Genomic DNA, 14,407 nt, shown 5'->3' with positions numbered 1-14,407 from the left:
AAATACAAATAATAGACAAAGACACACAACAGCACATAAATATTAGACTGATTAACATCGACTTTCAAATCTCGTACCGAGATTCTGCTCTGGCCAAGAAAATAATGAATAACGTTTCCAAACAGCCTGGTTAATCTGCCTCCCTCAGTTTGCTACTGGCTGAGGCCAGAAAAGTCCGTGCCAAAGTTTAAACTAAAAATTTGATTGGTCCCAATACAACGTCTCTGCTTAAACCATGTCACTTCCTTGAACACGCCTCTAGCCAGGGCCGTTGGAGCTGCTCAAAGTTGATTGCTTCTCGACAAAGTGGGTGGAGTTACCCGATTTCTCTGGAGCTCGGAAAGATATTGCATTGCTCTTAACCTGACTAGTAGCAAGAAGTTGTTGCGTCACTAGGAGGGCGTAGCCTGGCCACATGAATATAGGCAGACAGCCATATCCTCTTTATTGTCCAATATTTCAAGGGTGGCACCATTGCTACCACACCATTTCTGGTTGTGCCTCAGGGTCAGTTTACTGGGTCTTCAGTGAGACAGCTGATATTCAAATCGCCGGTCTGAGTCAGTCTTCTGCCCACTTAGCGAATGCTAAATACAGCTAGCATAGCTGACGGCTGCCTTGTACACTGTACACTGTAGGGTCAGCTTGGGTTAATTACTGTTGTTTGGCTCCCAGATAACATTTAAGTGCAGTAAAATCATTCAATGCATGCAAGAAGTACAGTAATACAATATAGGCCTACTCTTTTGTCTTCGGTACAATGCACTAGGCCTGCAACGGTGCACTGTATTCGTACCGAACGGAACCGAAATGATTTTCGGTACGGTACAGTGCTTAACCGAACGGTACAGTAATATGTTATATGTTTATGTTTTTACTGCCTGCAGCCGCTACAGCAGCAGGAGGACCTGTGTCCGATTGGAAGAGTAGCTTAGTGGAAAAGTGTGCTGCTATCAACCAGGAAGAGCTTGAAGTAGGCTACGGTTCCCTCTCACTAAAATATGCAGCTTGGGAAAACTTGGTAATATATGCAACGTGCCAAATCGCTTTCAGATGACATGGAACAGCGGTTAGGAGAGCAAGCGAGGTTGGGGTAAATTTCCCACTGTCCAGCGACTACATAGCAATATAAGAAGGGTGCACAGCAATGTCTTGTGCGGGGAAATATAGGATTGGGCTTTATGAGCACTTTTGAAAGTGCTATTACTTACACTGATGAAATGTCCGACCCAAAGTAACAGTTTTCACTCCAATGCCCGTGTATTATCAATAAATCCCTTTGACAACGTCTTGAGTTGATAGTTGAGCTTTAATATTCGTTATAACAGTTTCAAAACACACATAAACTAATTAAAACAGCAACTAGTGACATAAAAAGCTCTGAGAGAAACGCAGGTGGAGTCTAGAGTCGCTATGGAAACCGAGTTTCCGAGTCTGCCTTCTTAAAGCGACAGTACACATTTGATCTATAATAACAACCTTTGCTATGAGTTTTACTTCTGTTAACTTCCCTACATAACATTAATAATTTTAAACATTTTGAAATGTTTTGTTTCACCTACTGTTTATAATGAATTCATTAAAATGTAAGAAATGAAATTAAGAAGTAAGAATCCACTGTAAATAGGGCTAGTGTTAAAAAAATAATTTAGCTTATTAATAAAATGCAGCACTTTCAATGTATTTTAGTCCGGCGGATTAGACACACAAAAGGGCCTAATCGTGCACTTTTGAGTAAAAGCATGAAAATTGGTACACATATCCTTCTCGATATGCTGATTAATATTAGCGTTGGAGGCGTCGCGAAAAATGAAGAATTTTCAAGATGGCCGCCAAATCCAATATGGCCAACCCAAATTAATGAAACTATCTGACACGTTGTTGTAAAAGCATGAAAATTGGTACATATATCCTTCTTGATATGCTGATTAATATTGGCATTGGAGGCGTTGTGAAAAATTATGAATTTTCAAGATGGCCGCCAAATCCAATATGGCCAACCCATATTAATGAAACTAGCTTATACTTTGTAGTAAAGGCCTGAAAATTGGTATACATGTCCTTCTTAATATGCTGATCAATGTTATCGTTGGAGGCGCCGCGAAAAATGCTGTATTTTCAAGATGGCCGCCACATCCAATATGGCCAACCCATATTAATGAAGCTACCTGATACTTTGTGGTAAAAACATGAAAATGGGTGCCCAGTTACTTCTTCATATTCAGATTGCTAAAAGAAATGGAGGCATTACAAGAAAGTTTAATTTTCAAAATGGCCGCCAAATCAAATCTGGCAAACCCATATTAATGAAACCATTGATGAATTTAACACCCACTTTGTAGTAAAAGCATGGAAAATGGTACACATTTACCTCTTGATATGCTGATTAATATTTGAAATGGAGGCATAGCAAATAAAACCCGAATTTTCAAGATGGCCGCCAAATCAAATGTAGCCAACCCATATTAATTAATCCTCCAGGCACACTGTGGGATATACAGTACCTCTAGCAGTTAATGACGACTGCATAGGCCTTGTGTTTAATATGCCTGTCATGACTACAAATTCAAAAGGGTCAAGATTTCAAGGTTGCTAAAGTTCAATTGATTTGTCAATTCATGGACATGGTTAAGACATGGTTAAAAAAAGAAACCAATAATTAATTACTACTTCTAGCTGTACTTCAAGGTTTTCAAACAAACTGCAATCCTGTCCCATGCATGTTGTATGGGTATGTCTTGCCTGGTTAACACCAGTTGATCTCACAAGTGAGATACTCTGAAGGTTACATATGCAATTTCTCATAGGAAAGGTGTGGTTTAAAATTGCCCATAGCCGTTAATTGGGTGTTACGAATGGTTCATTTAGCATGTGCATAGCCCAAAGCCAATCGTGTCAGTTGTATCTTTTCAAACAAACTGCAGTCGTCGGCTTTCCACCCTTCCCTGCTCTCTGAATGGAGCCCAAGATCTAGGAATCTATGCTGTCTTTCAGATCAGAACGATTGTGCAAAGCAGCATGGGATTCCCCAGGCTGTGGTATATCCTATGGCCAACATCAATCAAACTGCCAACAATGCCTAATTAAAAGATACACACAAACTTTGAATAAATGGTGAATGGCACAGTTGGTGCAAAGTCAACTCAGGGTATGTAAATTTGAGTAACCTTGAGTAAAAGTTTACTTGTGCAGTATTAGGATTCATTTTTGACTATAATAATCGTGTGCAAGATTTGGCTTATGGTGAACCCCCATTTCTGTATTTGTAGTTCAAGGTATGCAAACTATGCATCATATGCAAGGTGAAGTTGATAAGATTTGATTTAACCCCCATGTTGAGGGGGGACAAGATTTTGTTTTGTGACCTACAGTACTTGAGTGAAGGTTGTGCACATGTATTTCAATGATAAATGGCTCAAATCCATTGAAACATGTGACTAAAATATTTATTGACTCATCAAAGACTACAAATATGTTTCTACTACAAGTACAGAGAAATTTATACTGAGATAAATATAGGATATTTTATGCCCATTTATACATCTATGGGTTGGCCATATTTGATGTGGGGCCAACTTGAAAATTCTTTTTATTTTTTGATGAAAAAAATACATGTGTTTTCATGCTTTCGCTGCAAATTGTGCCCTGGTTTCACTAATGTACTGTAACACAATATGTAACACTACATATATAACATTAGTAGGCTAGGGTTTGATGTTTCGAAATTAGGCTATGTTAGTATCACTTCCAGAGCAATCTTTTTTAGGACTATTACTTGTGTGTGTGTCTGTGTGCGTGCACGCACTTCTCACGTGAACCCTTCTACATTATTATACATATCAATAAGTATATGTGTGCTGATTGCATGCTCCTGATACAAAGTGCATGGTGGTTTCAATAATATGGGTCAAACATGTTTGATTTGTCTTGAACATTCAGATATTTTTTTCATACCTCCATTCCTAATATTAATCTGCACATAAAGATGTAACTGTGTAGGCTACCAATTATCATGCTTTTACCACAAAGTGCCCGGTAGTTAATATGGGTTGGCCATATTGGATTTGGCGGCCATTTTGAAAATTCTGTATTTTTCACATCTAATATTAATCAGCTGAAATAAAAGGAAATGTGTAACAATTTTCATGCTTTTACTACGTGCATAATGGATTCACTCATCTGCTATACAATTCCTGTTATATGGGTCGGCCATATTTCATTTGGTGGCCATTTTGAACATTTCAATTTTGGTTTTATGCAACAGTTCCATTTCTAACATTAGGTACATCATAAAGTATGTATTTACCAAATTTCAGGCATTTATGACGCAGTGCATGATGGTTTCTCACCAATATGGGTTGGCCATATTGGATTTGGCGGCCATCTTGAAAATACAACATTTTTCGCGGCGCCTCCAACAATAACATTGATCAGCATATTAACAAGGACATGTGTACCAATTTTCACGCCTTTACTACTAAGTGTCAGGTAGTTTCGTTAATATGGGTTGGCCATATTGGATTTGGCGGCCATCTTGAAAATTCATAATTTTTCGCTACGCCTCCAATGCTAATATAAATCAGCATATCAAGAAAGATATATGTACCAAATTTAATGCTTTTTACAACAACGTGCCAGGTAGTTTCATTAATTTGGGTTGGCCATATTGGATTTGGCGGCCATCTTGAAAATTCTTAATTTTTCGCGACTCCTCCCACGCTTATATGAATAAGCATAGGAAGAGGTAGGCCTATATGTGTACCAATTTTCATGCTTTTACTCAAAAGTGCATGATCAATTCACCAATCCGCTGGACTATTTGTTTTATTGGCTATTTTGACAATTTGTGGTGCAATAAACCACACACTGAGGAAGAAAATTGAAGAGCTCTTTTCCAAAACGCTATATAAACCATTTTTGACTTTTTGCATTTTAATATTGGAATTGACTGCTAAGAGGTCCTATCATCTATGTGTGAATTCTTGACATTCAAATGTTTTGAGAAAGTAGTTTAAGACCTCTATAAAAATGCATTTTGCAATGCATTTCAATGGAATGCCCAATACAAAAATGTCAATTTCCCAACATTCTATAAAATGGATATATCTCATTTTGGAAAAGAGCTCTTCAAATGGTTTTGCAATTTTTTTTACCATATACCATGTACCGAACCGTCACCTCAAAAACCGAGGTACGTACCGAACCGTGATTTTTGTGTACCGTTACACCCCTACAATGCACTACAAAAAATTATATCAGTGATAACTCCTGATAACTTACATAGTTAATTAATTCTGCTACAAAACTGTAAAATCAGCATGGTTTAACCCTATCGCGCCGGGCGCATCATATATGATGCATCAAATTCAAAGCCCTCTCCACGCTGACACAAAAAAAATCCATCTCAAAAACATCCTGCGTGTCATTTCCAAACGTCCTGCAGTACACGGAAACCGCCACAAGAGAGCAGCGGTCAACAACAAGTTGCGAAAATGCAAAAATGGAGTAGAAGCGGTTTCCCTGACCGACGCTGAGATATCGTCAAATTGCAAAAGGTTTGTGTACAAATTTCCGAAATATAACTCTACATCCTTTAATTTTATTTGCGTTGTGCAATTAATCAAGGAAGAGTTTATATTTTTACACCGTGTTGCAGAGAGATCGTGCTAAAACTGATGAAACATATAAGCACCATCCGGCGGTGGCAGGAAGTCAGCCATCAATGCATTTGCTCCATAGGGAAACTTACAAAGCATACCACGACGACCGTTTAACAAAACACACAAGTTGTTTTACTTCAAGACAAAGATATTGCCTTAAGAAACAGGTTTTACTTGCAATTTTGAAAATGTAATGCAAAATGTTGAAATTATGATCTCGTAAAAAATGCATTGAAGTGAATGGAGAAATGGTCCAATTGTAGTAATGGACCCATATATTCAAATTACACATCAAAAATGAATAATGAACTATATTACATTCATAAATGGGTTGTTAAGCATTCGATCAGCTATGTTTTTACATAGATTTTAAAAAATTACCCAACCAGGCTGTGGGAAATGTAAAATATGGTCCTGCTAAAACAAGGATAGGCTTAAAAAAATGGCAGGATCTCACTAAATATTTAAAGATAATCCTCAAATTAAATTGTCTGACAACTTTTTTAAATAAAAAAAAGTTGTAAATGCATTGAAAGACATTTTTCAATGGTCATGAAATTGGAATTTTCATTCATTTAAAGCCTGATGCATCATATATGATGCATTAAATATCTCAGTGACCTTAACAAATTTTGATTTTTTTTTTTACATTTGTTATAAGGCACCAATATTGAAGCAAATTCCAAAAAATTAGAATTTTCTCTCATTGCTTTCATGGTTCAGGTTTCACAGGGTTAAGATCTCTTGACTATAAATAAGTTGCTCGTTCCCATCCATTCCCGTGACAGAAATGTGATGAATTTATGCTGACTTACCCTGGGTCCGGGAGTCCTGAGGGAACCGTGTCAACAGGTGGGTATAGCAGGCTAGCACAGACGAGCCAGAGGTAGCCTCCACTTGCTGGCTCTGTGATAAGATTAAGAACAAATTCAGTTATTTGTCATTCATTTCAGACTAGTAGCTGTTTCACAACACAATGAGCCCTTGTAACCCACGGTTAAACTGCTTCTATGCCAGCCAGAAAACGCCTGCCTGGCTAGCATAGCCAAATGAACCTTTTAATGTGTGGGCACAACTAGAGATTGTTGCTGGTCAAATCGTATTATTATTATTATTATTATTATTATTATTTGACCAGTTATTCACCAGCCGCTGGCGGGAATGAGCTTTCTACATCACCATGTCCACACCACCATGACTGCTCGAGAGACACTTGCTATGGGTAATCAGGGCACATTAGACACCCCATTCTGCCAGGCCCCACTACCACTGCACAGAGCTGAGCTGATACCACCCAGCCCGCCCAGATACCACATTCCATGGGCACTAAGCATCTGTAGACACCCCCAGAGTACCAGGCCCATGCAGCCGGGGTTTGCAGCTGCATGTGTAACACCCAGCTGCCGCTGCCAGCTGACGGCGAGTGATTACACCCGCCCGCAGGTTTCAATTCACAATCAGACAGCCACGGGTGGGTTGGTACAACATCCAAACAGCATGCAATTCTGTACTTCACTGTCGACTAATTTCTGCATAATGTCACAAAATCCTCGGAGAAGAATATGCAACACGGCTGAGGCGAGCACTGAACCAACAGTATCCACTGTCGGGGACGAAACAGACATTGAATGGGAGCCTGACAACAGCGAGGAGACAGACACACAACGCTTTTGAATTCAGTAAGTACCATGGACAGTGCTTCTGTGTATTACTGAGTGTATTACTGAGTCAGCCAGTTCTCAGCGAGCTGCTAGTTCATTCACATGCGATTGCAGAACTGGTTGGTAATGCCTTCTCCCTTCATACTTCGTACAGACACTTAGTTGATTTGATAGTGGACACTGTCATCTGGTAATGTTAGTAATTAATAATGAAGATTAAAATTATGCATAAGGTTAATTATCAGCGCAAGCCGATTCAGTGGATAAAGATACAATTAAACTGTGCAGTATGCGTGAGCATTTGCGTAAGAGGCACAGAGTGGCTGCACATGATTGCAGTATTTAAAATAATCTTGGTTAATTGTTTGTTATTATACGCATGTAATGAAAAAAGTTAAGATAGGCTACTAAACTGTTGGGATGAAGGCTGCGCATTCTCGACCAAGTGAAATTTAAACTAGAGATGTACAGCATCCAAGATCCGATTCTGGATCCGGCAGGATAATAGGGTTTTTCAGACTATCCGGATCCGGCAGGATCTTAAGCAGTGGATCCAGTATCAGGCAGTTACCTAAAAATCAGGATCTGGGGCATCTCTACTTTTTACGTAGCCTAGGCTTTTCAGTCAGTCTTTCACAACCCCAATCGCTGCATCGAGTGAAAGCCCTTTGGAAGCGGCCGTTGAAGGCAGTGTGGCAGTAAGCCAATGAGTCTCAAAAATAGTTTGCACCAACGTAATAAAAAGGGCCCACGTGTGTGTTTCAACCCTTTCGTAGGATCCGGTATCCGGATCCAGCAGGATCTTAAGCAGTGGATCCGGTATCCGGCAGGATCCCAAAAATCAGGATCCGGTGCTAATTTAAACAAATGGCCTGGCGTCTCTTTTCATTTCTCATCATTCGATTTGAATGCGCTATAGAAACGTCTGATCATAACCGCTCTCTGATTGGCCGCGGTTGCCCTGCTACGAGAACACGCATGTACTCCAGTTTAGGCAACTCAGGGTAGACAACCCAATATCTAAATCAGCATTGTAGTACGGGTTAAACCAGTTTTTGTCAACCATGGTTTACCAAGTTAACCCTGGTTTAGTTCTAGGTAGGTAGTACAGGCCATAGGCGACGACTTTTGTTTTTACCCGTGGGTGCTCATGGTTCCCAACTGGGGGTCGCGGCCCACAGAAAGTCCTGTTTGTTTGCCATGCCTTGCTTTCCAACAATAGAACCGGTTCATCAGTTGGTCACTTTATTTGAATGAGTAGGCTACATAATAAATGTATTGTAAGCTTATTTATTTTCGTTGTGGTTGTCAAATCAATATTTTACAATAAAATCACCTATATTTGAATCGAAATGGAATTGGATTACATGGTGAAGGGCCTATACATTTAACGCAAAGCCCAGATCACGTTTGCTGGTGCCTCTTTCTAATCGGCATTATGACTAAAGGTGACGGTATTTGAAATTAATATAGGCTACGTAGCTGTAAATATAGAAGATCAAGATTTTCCTTGAGCGAGCCACACTTCCATGCTGGCTATAAATCTGCAGTCACTGACTATGCAGTTACTAAAATGAAACTATGCATGTGAAAGTTGTATGTCTTCAAATACATTTTTTGTGAAGCATAGCAGCATGCAGTAGCCTAATACAGACGTCCAAAGAGGAACTCCATTGAAAACAATAAACAGCAGCAGCAATGCGAGCGCCCACAGTGAATTCAGACTGGCGTTCATCCACTTGTGTTAGGAACATCAACGCAGCATTCATACCACACACAAGCCGTGTCACAGAAAGATGTTGAAATGTTAGGTTTTGCGTCCGACAATACCTGACATTACGCATATGGCCATGCACTTCATGCTAGATATGTTCAAACCAGGCTACTCAGTCATGACTAATAGGGTGACCAGTCGACCTCTTTTTCCCGGACATATCCTACTTTTGAGACCTAAAAAAATGTCCGGGGGGAATTTCAGAAATGTCCGGGATTTTGTTGGACTGCCTGAAATATAGACCTAATTCATCTGCGTTGTAATTTTCACTCCGTTCCATTTGACTCCACTCCAGGTTTCTCTCTACCGTTCGCAAATTATTCATGTCCTTCTCATCAAATCTAGCCACTTCGCACCGTGTGTCCGAAAGAAGTAGGGGACAAGCCAGTGCGCCACATGTTTACAAGCGAAAGCGGATCTGTCCGCCGGTTCTACAGACGGCAATGCCGATAGAAACGCAAATGCTTGTTCGCGGAGGAGTTGGAAAAAAAAAAATCGTGTGTGAAAGGTATGAAAGTAATAACACAGGAGTAAGCCTAGTAACACCACCAAATCCATCATTTAGGGAGGTACAAGTTTTGTTACACCTTGTCACAAGACTTAGCCTAAAGATTCTTTCATGACATCTGACATTTCCAAGTTATTTGCAAAAACAATTTCTCAGAGCTTGAAGGACTCATTCCTGAGTTAAGAAATTAAGCTTCTTCTTCATCAGCTTCTTCTTCTGTCTATTGCCTTTGCATTTATTGATAACGCTGTATGGGTTAGCTTATTAATGGTAGGTAAAAATCCAGTTCCTCTCTTAATGGCTGCAGTGCCTATTGCTAATATGAGCACCATGCCACTACAAGTAGCCTAAGTAGGCCTGATGGATGACAGTGGAGGGGTAATTTAGTTTCCAATGTTATATAGCCTAAAGCCATTTATCTTTGTGGGGAATAGCTGAGATGGGCCTACATGATGGTGAATCTATTTTTAAAAAACTAATGCAGAAATTGGAATAGGCCTATAAAATTGAGCTGCATTGTTATGCTGTTGAGCTACTCCAATATAGGTGTTAGGCCTACTATCTAGGATTGAAACAAAGGCTAACACTCTGCATCATATGATCACACAAATTATGTGATAGGCCTATAGGCCTAACTGAAGAGATTTTAATTGTCATTTATAGTAGACAAATGAATGTGCATGCCAAAAAGTTCTAGTGGCTTTTAAACAAATGACCATTTTGGATGCGTTGATACCGATACTTTATAGGCCCACTATCATGCCTGTCCTCATACCCATTTTCATAGGCGTACACAGATACACCGATGAACCCCCCCCACCCCACCCCAAAAAAAGTGTCCTCCTTTTCATAAACCCAAATCTGGTCACCCTACGACTAAAGCCAACAATGTTAGCAGCCAGAGCATACAATGGCAAAACCATCCAACAGCGCACAACAAAAGCATGGATATGTAAAGGCTCAACTTGGTCATACCATCACTAAAGACCCATAGAGCATAGAGAGAAATATCATAACAGATGAAACAGCACACGGCGGTGCTACACATGGGATTAGCAGGGTGACAGTGACTTACCATTTTGTAGTGGGCTAAACTTTACAACTGCTATCCTTTGTCTGTAAGAAGTCCTAGCTTGTAGTGAAAAGCAGGCTTAGATCCTTCGATAACTTCCATAACTTGTGAAATAATGAGCAATATGATTACACAGCTTCACGTTAGTCTGACTCTGTGATAGAACTACTTAAACTCCGGAACTGTCTGCATAGACGCTGCACTGTTCTGAAAACTCCAACCGGGCATTTTTAGTCAAGACTCCCAACAGATATTTAGAGCGACAATGAAGCCTTCAACTGAATTTTAGTAATCTAAGAGGGTTTTTTTTTTACCCTAACAGCCAACAAGCTTTATCAATATCTGCTATCTCGAAGAGGTCTGCTATAGCCTAGCAGCACGAGGCAGCACGAATCATCAACAGTCCATTGGGCAAAAGCCCTGTATGCCATAAGGTCAATCCAAACATGTTTCTATACTGATTGTGTAGAAGAGAAACCGCACAGGAAAAAAATGTTCAATCTATTTGAAACATTCTCTGACAGACATTAACTAAATATGCTTAAAATGAACATCAGGATTTAACTTAAAACACAATAGGGTAACACTTCCAAATAAGGGGCCATAATTGACAGTAAAGTAGCTACAACCTAATACTTAAGTAAGGGTTAATAATCATTACTTAATGCCACATTAGACACATATTAATTGTTATTAAAGCATATGTTGAACATTAGTAAGCAGTTACTTAACTATTAGATAACTATTACCTTGTGTTACAAGTTAATAGCATATCATCATTTAACTAATAGATAAGTAAGGGCACAGTTAATACTTAAGTAGCTTTCAGCATGGGCGGCGCTATTAAGAGGCTAGGGGAAGCTTAGCTTCCCCAAAGTTGTCATAAGAAATAAATGAAATGAAATTTTAAAATCATGTTTTTTTCAATATCCAGCGATGGAGTGTCGCAGGCACACACACGGAAACAGAACGAGGGTTTCCTGCTGAAGTGCCTATCCACCTTTTTAGTAGATCTAGCCTCGTTGCGGCGATGTCATGCTGCGGCCAACCAATCAGGTGTCAGTTCTACTGGCTTCAACAGAGCCAGGCAGTGAGGCGGGCTCGTGGCTTATGAAATGAAATCTGGAATGTTTAATATCTTGATAAAGCAATGACCTCTAGAATAAATTGGGATTCCACTGCATTTCATTTATAGATCATTCGTTTTTTTCCACCAGCCATAGGTCACAATGTTGACATTTTCCTCCTTACCATTCGTTATTCAACCACACTACACCTATCAAATGGATACCGGTAGCCTATTTGGCGAATCTAAATGGACATTGCCTCTATCTTCAAGTAGCAGGAATTAACAGGACAGAATAAGGTAGGAAATCAGTTTTTTCCCCCTGATGTGCTCGCCGAAGCGCTAAGTTTACTATTTGGTGGCAATGTTGTTGTCAATGTTGTTCGATGTAGTTGTCTACTTGTCTTCCGTCTAACTAGCCATCACAAAGCAAAACACCTGTGCTATCCTGTCACCAAGCGAACACCACTTTCAAAAATGCACACATTTCCTGAATTCATGGTGGCCTGCCAGGGTGGTTTAGTTACCATATGTAATGTGTGTATATTCGCTTGGGTTTGTTGGGCATCTGCGTGTGACTGGAGTGGACAGTACAGTGCGAGGCAGCGAGAACATTGTCTGGCTGCGCAAGCTACTTATTTGTAGAACCTAGTCACAGACCTGTATTGTGAACCTAGTAAGCTAACATTTAGCTCCACTAGACAAGCTACATCCAATAGAAATATTAAGCTAGTTACAACCATCTGGAAAATGTAGCGAACTACATAACAAGCTACTTCAACTAGAAATTCAAAATTACAGCATATTTGTATTATTTGGGCTGCAAAACTGACATCTGAAGACAGCCTGTAGGATATGAGAGCCCCATATGATATTTTTGGCCATGATATGGTCAATCAGCTGGCTTATTTGCTCTCCTGTCTTCCCCCCGTGTGTGCGCATTTTGCCTCGTCATTAGTTTTACGAGTTTGATTGGGAGTTATAGGCCTACTGGTCTGAGGTAGAGTGACCTAGCGCATGAAAATGTCAATAGAAACAAAGGTGTGGACAGTCGGGTGTATGATTTGATTGCTCGAGACATTTTTGGGAGATAATAGTCCATGGTCTGGCAAATAGCCGTCTTCCTCTCCTGCCTCCAGTGTGTGTGCGCGCGTGTGTGTGCCTGTCGCGTTTGAGAGTTCCATTGGCGAGCAAGAGCAAGACCCATAGTTGCGCATGGAAATGTTCCGTTTTATTTGCTCATCATTTTGTTTCAACAACATATAATGTCATGCAGATAATATATCAAAAGTCGCGATTAGGGCCTCGCGTGGCGACTGATAAAGTGCCCCCAGACCCTCCTACCACAGTCTCTCCGATGACGTTTGCACCCCCCCCCCCCTTTTTTTTTTTTTTTTTTTAAGCTTCCCCAAGAGTCTTGCTGTAGCGCCTCCTATGGCTATCAGGTCATACTTAACTAAGGACCAAAATTAACACTTACTTAATACAAAAGTAAGGCATAACTAATGGATAAATAATACATACATATTGGGATTTGGGACCCTTATATTAGAGTTGGCTGAGGATAACTAATGGTTAATTAATAGATAGATATTGGTGTTTGGGACCCTTATATTAGAGTTGGCTGCGGATAACTAATGGTTAATTAATCGATAGATGTTGGTGTTTGAGACCCTTTTAATAGAGTTGGCTGAGCATTCCTAATAGTTAGGTAATTCATCTAACGTGACATCTAGTTTTCACTCGTTCAAATCACTGTAATAGTGGCAACAGGAGCCATTATATAGCAAGGATTGGACGTACACTTCTCAATGATGGTGGGGTGATGAGATGTATTTTTTTCATATACCACTTATTAGTTTTAATGGTAAAAACCCTACAATAAATGTAGAACATTATGAAGAGTAATAGTTTTGAAGCGAAACTAAACCATTCCTTTGTGATAATTAAGTTAATGTTTGAGAATATTAGCTCCAAGAACTGCAGTGCATGATGGGTACGCAATCTACAGACAACAATATTTCGGTATTATTTATTCATTAGTTATGCCTTACTTTTGTATTAAGTAAGTGTTAATTTAGGTCCTTAGTTAAGTATGAACTAATAGCTACTTAACTATTAACTGTACCCTTACTTAACAATTAGTTAAATAATTATATGCTATGAACTTGTGACACATGGTAGTTATCTAATAGTTAAGTAACTGCTTACTAACGTTTAACATATGCATTAATAACAATTAATATGTGTCTAATGTGGTGTTAAGCAGTGATTATTAACCCTTACTAAAGTATTAGGTCTAATGAATAAATAATACCGAAATATTGTTGTCTCTAGATTGCATACCCATCATGCACTGCACTTCTTGGAGCTAATATTCTCAAACATTAACTTAATTATCACAAAGGAATGGTTTAGTTTCGCTTCAAAACTATTACTCTTCATAATGTTCTGCATTTATTGTAGGGTTTTTACCATTAAAACTAATATGTGGTATATGAAAAAATTACATCTCATCACCCCACCATCATTGAGAAGTGTACATCATATCCTTGCTATTTAATGGCTCCTGTTGCCACTGTTACAGTGATTTGAACGAGTGAAAACTAGATGTCACAGTAGATTCATTACTTAACTGTTAGGAATGCTCAGCCAACTCTATTATA

General features: G+C 39.4%; 1 protein-coding gene across 1 annotated transcript in view; it reads right to left on the bottom strand.

Moving 5' to 3' along the window:
- ostn (osteocrin) overlaps positions 1-6,551 on the bottom strand; it is a 28,709-nt gene extending 22,158 nt beyond the window's left edge. The window contains exon 1 of the mRNA XM_063204251.1: positions 6,476-6,551. The gene's annotated coding sequence lies outside the window, so the exon portion shown is untranslated. The remainder of the gene's footprint in view (positions 1-6,475) is intronic.
- Between the last annotated feature and the right edge of the window lie 7,856 nt (positions 6,552-14,407).

This window comes from Engraulis encrasicolus, chromosome 8 (assembly GCF_034702125.1).
Source record: "Engraulis encrasicolus isolate BLACKSEA-1 chromosome 8, IST_EnEncr_1.0, whole genome shotgun sequence".
Classification (NCBI taxonomy): Eukaryota; Metazoa; Chordata; class Actinopteri; order Clupeiformes; family Engraulidae; genus Engraulis; species Engraulis encrasicolus.
The sequence above is the reverse complement of the archived record's forward strand: the minus strand, read 5'-3'. Positions and strand labels throughout refer to the sequence as shown.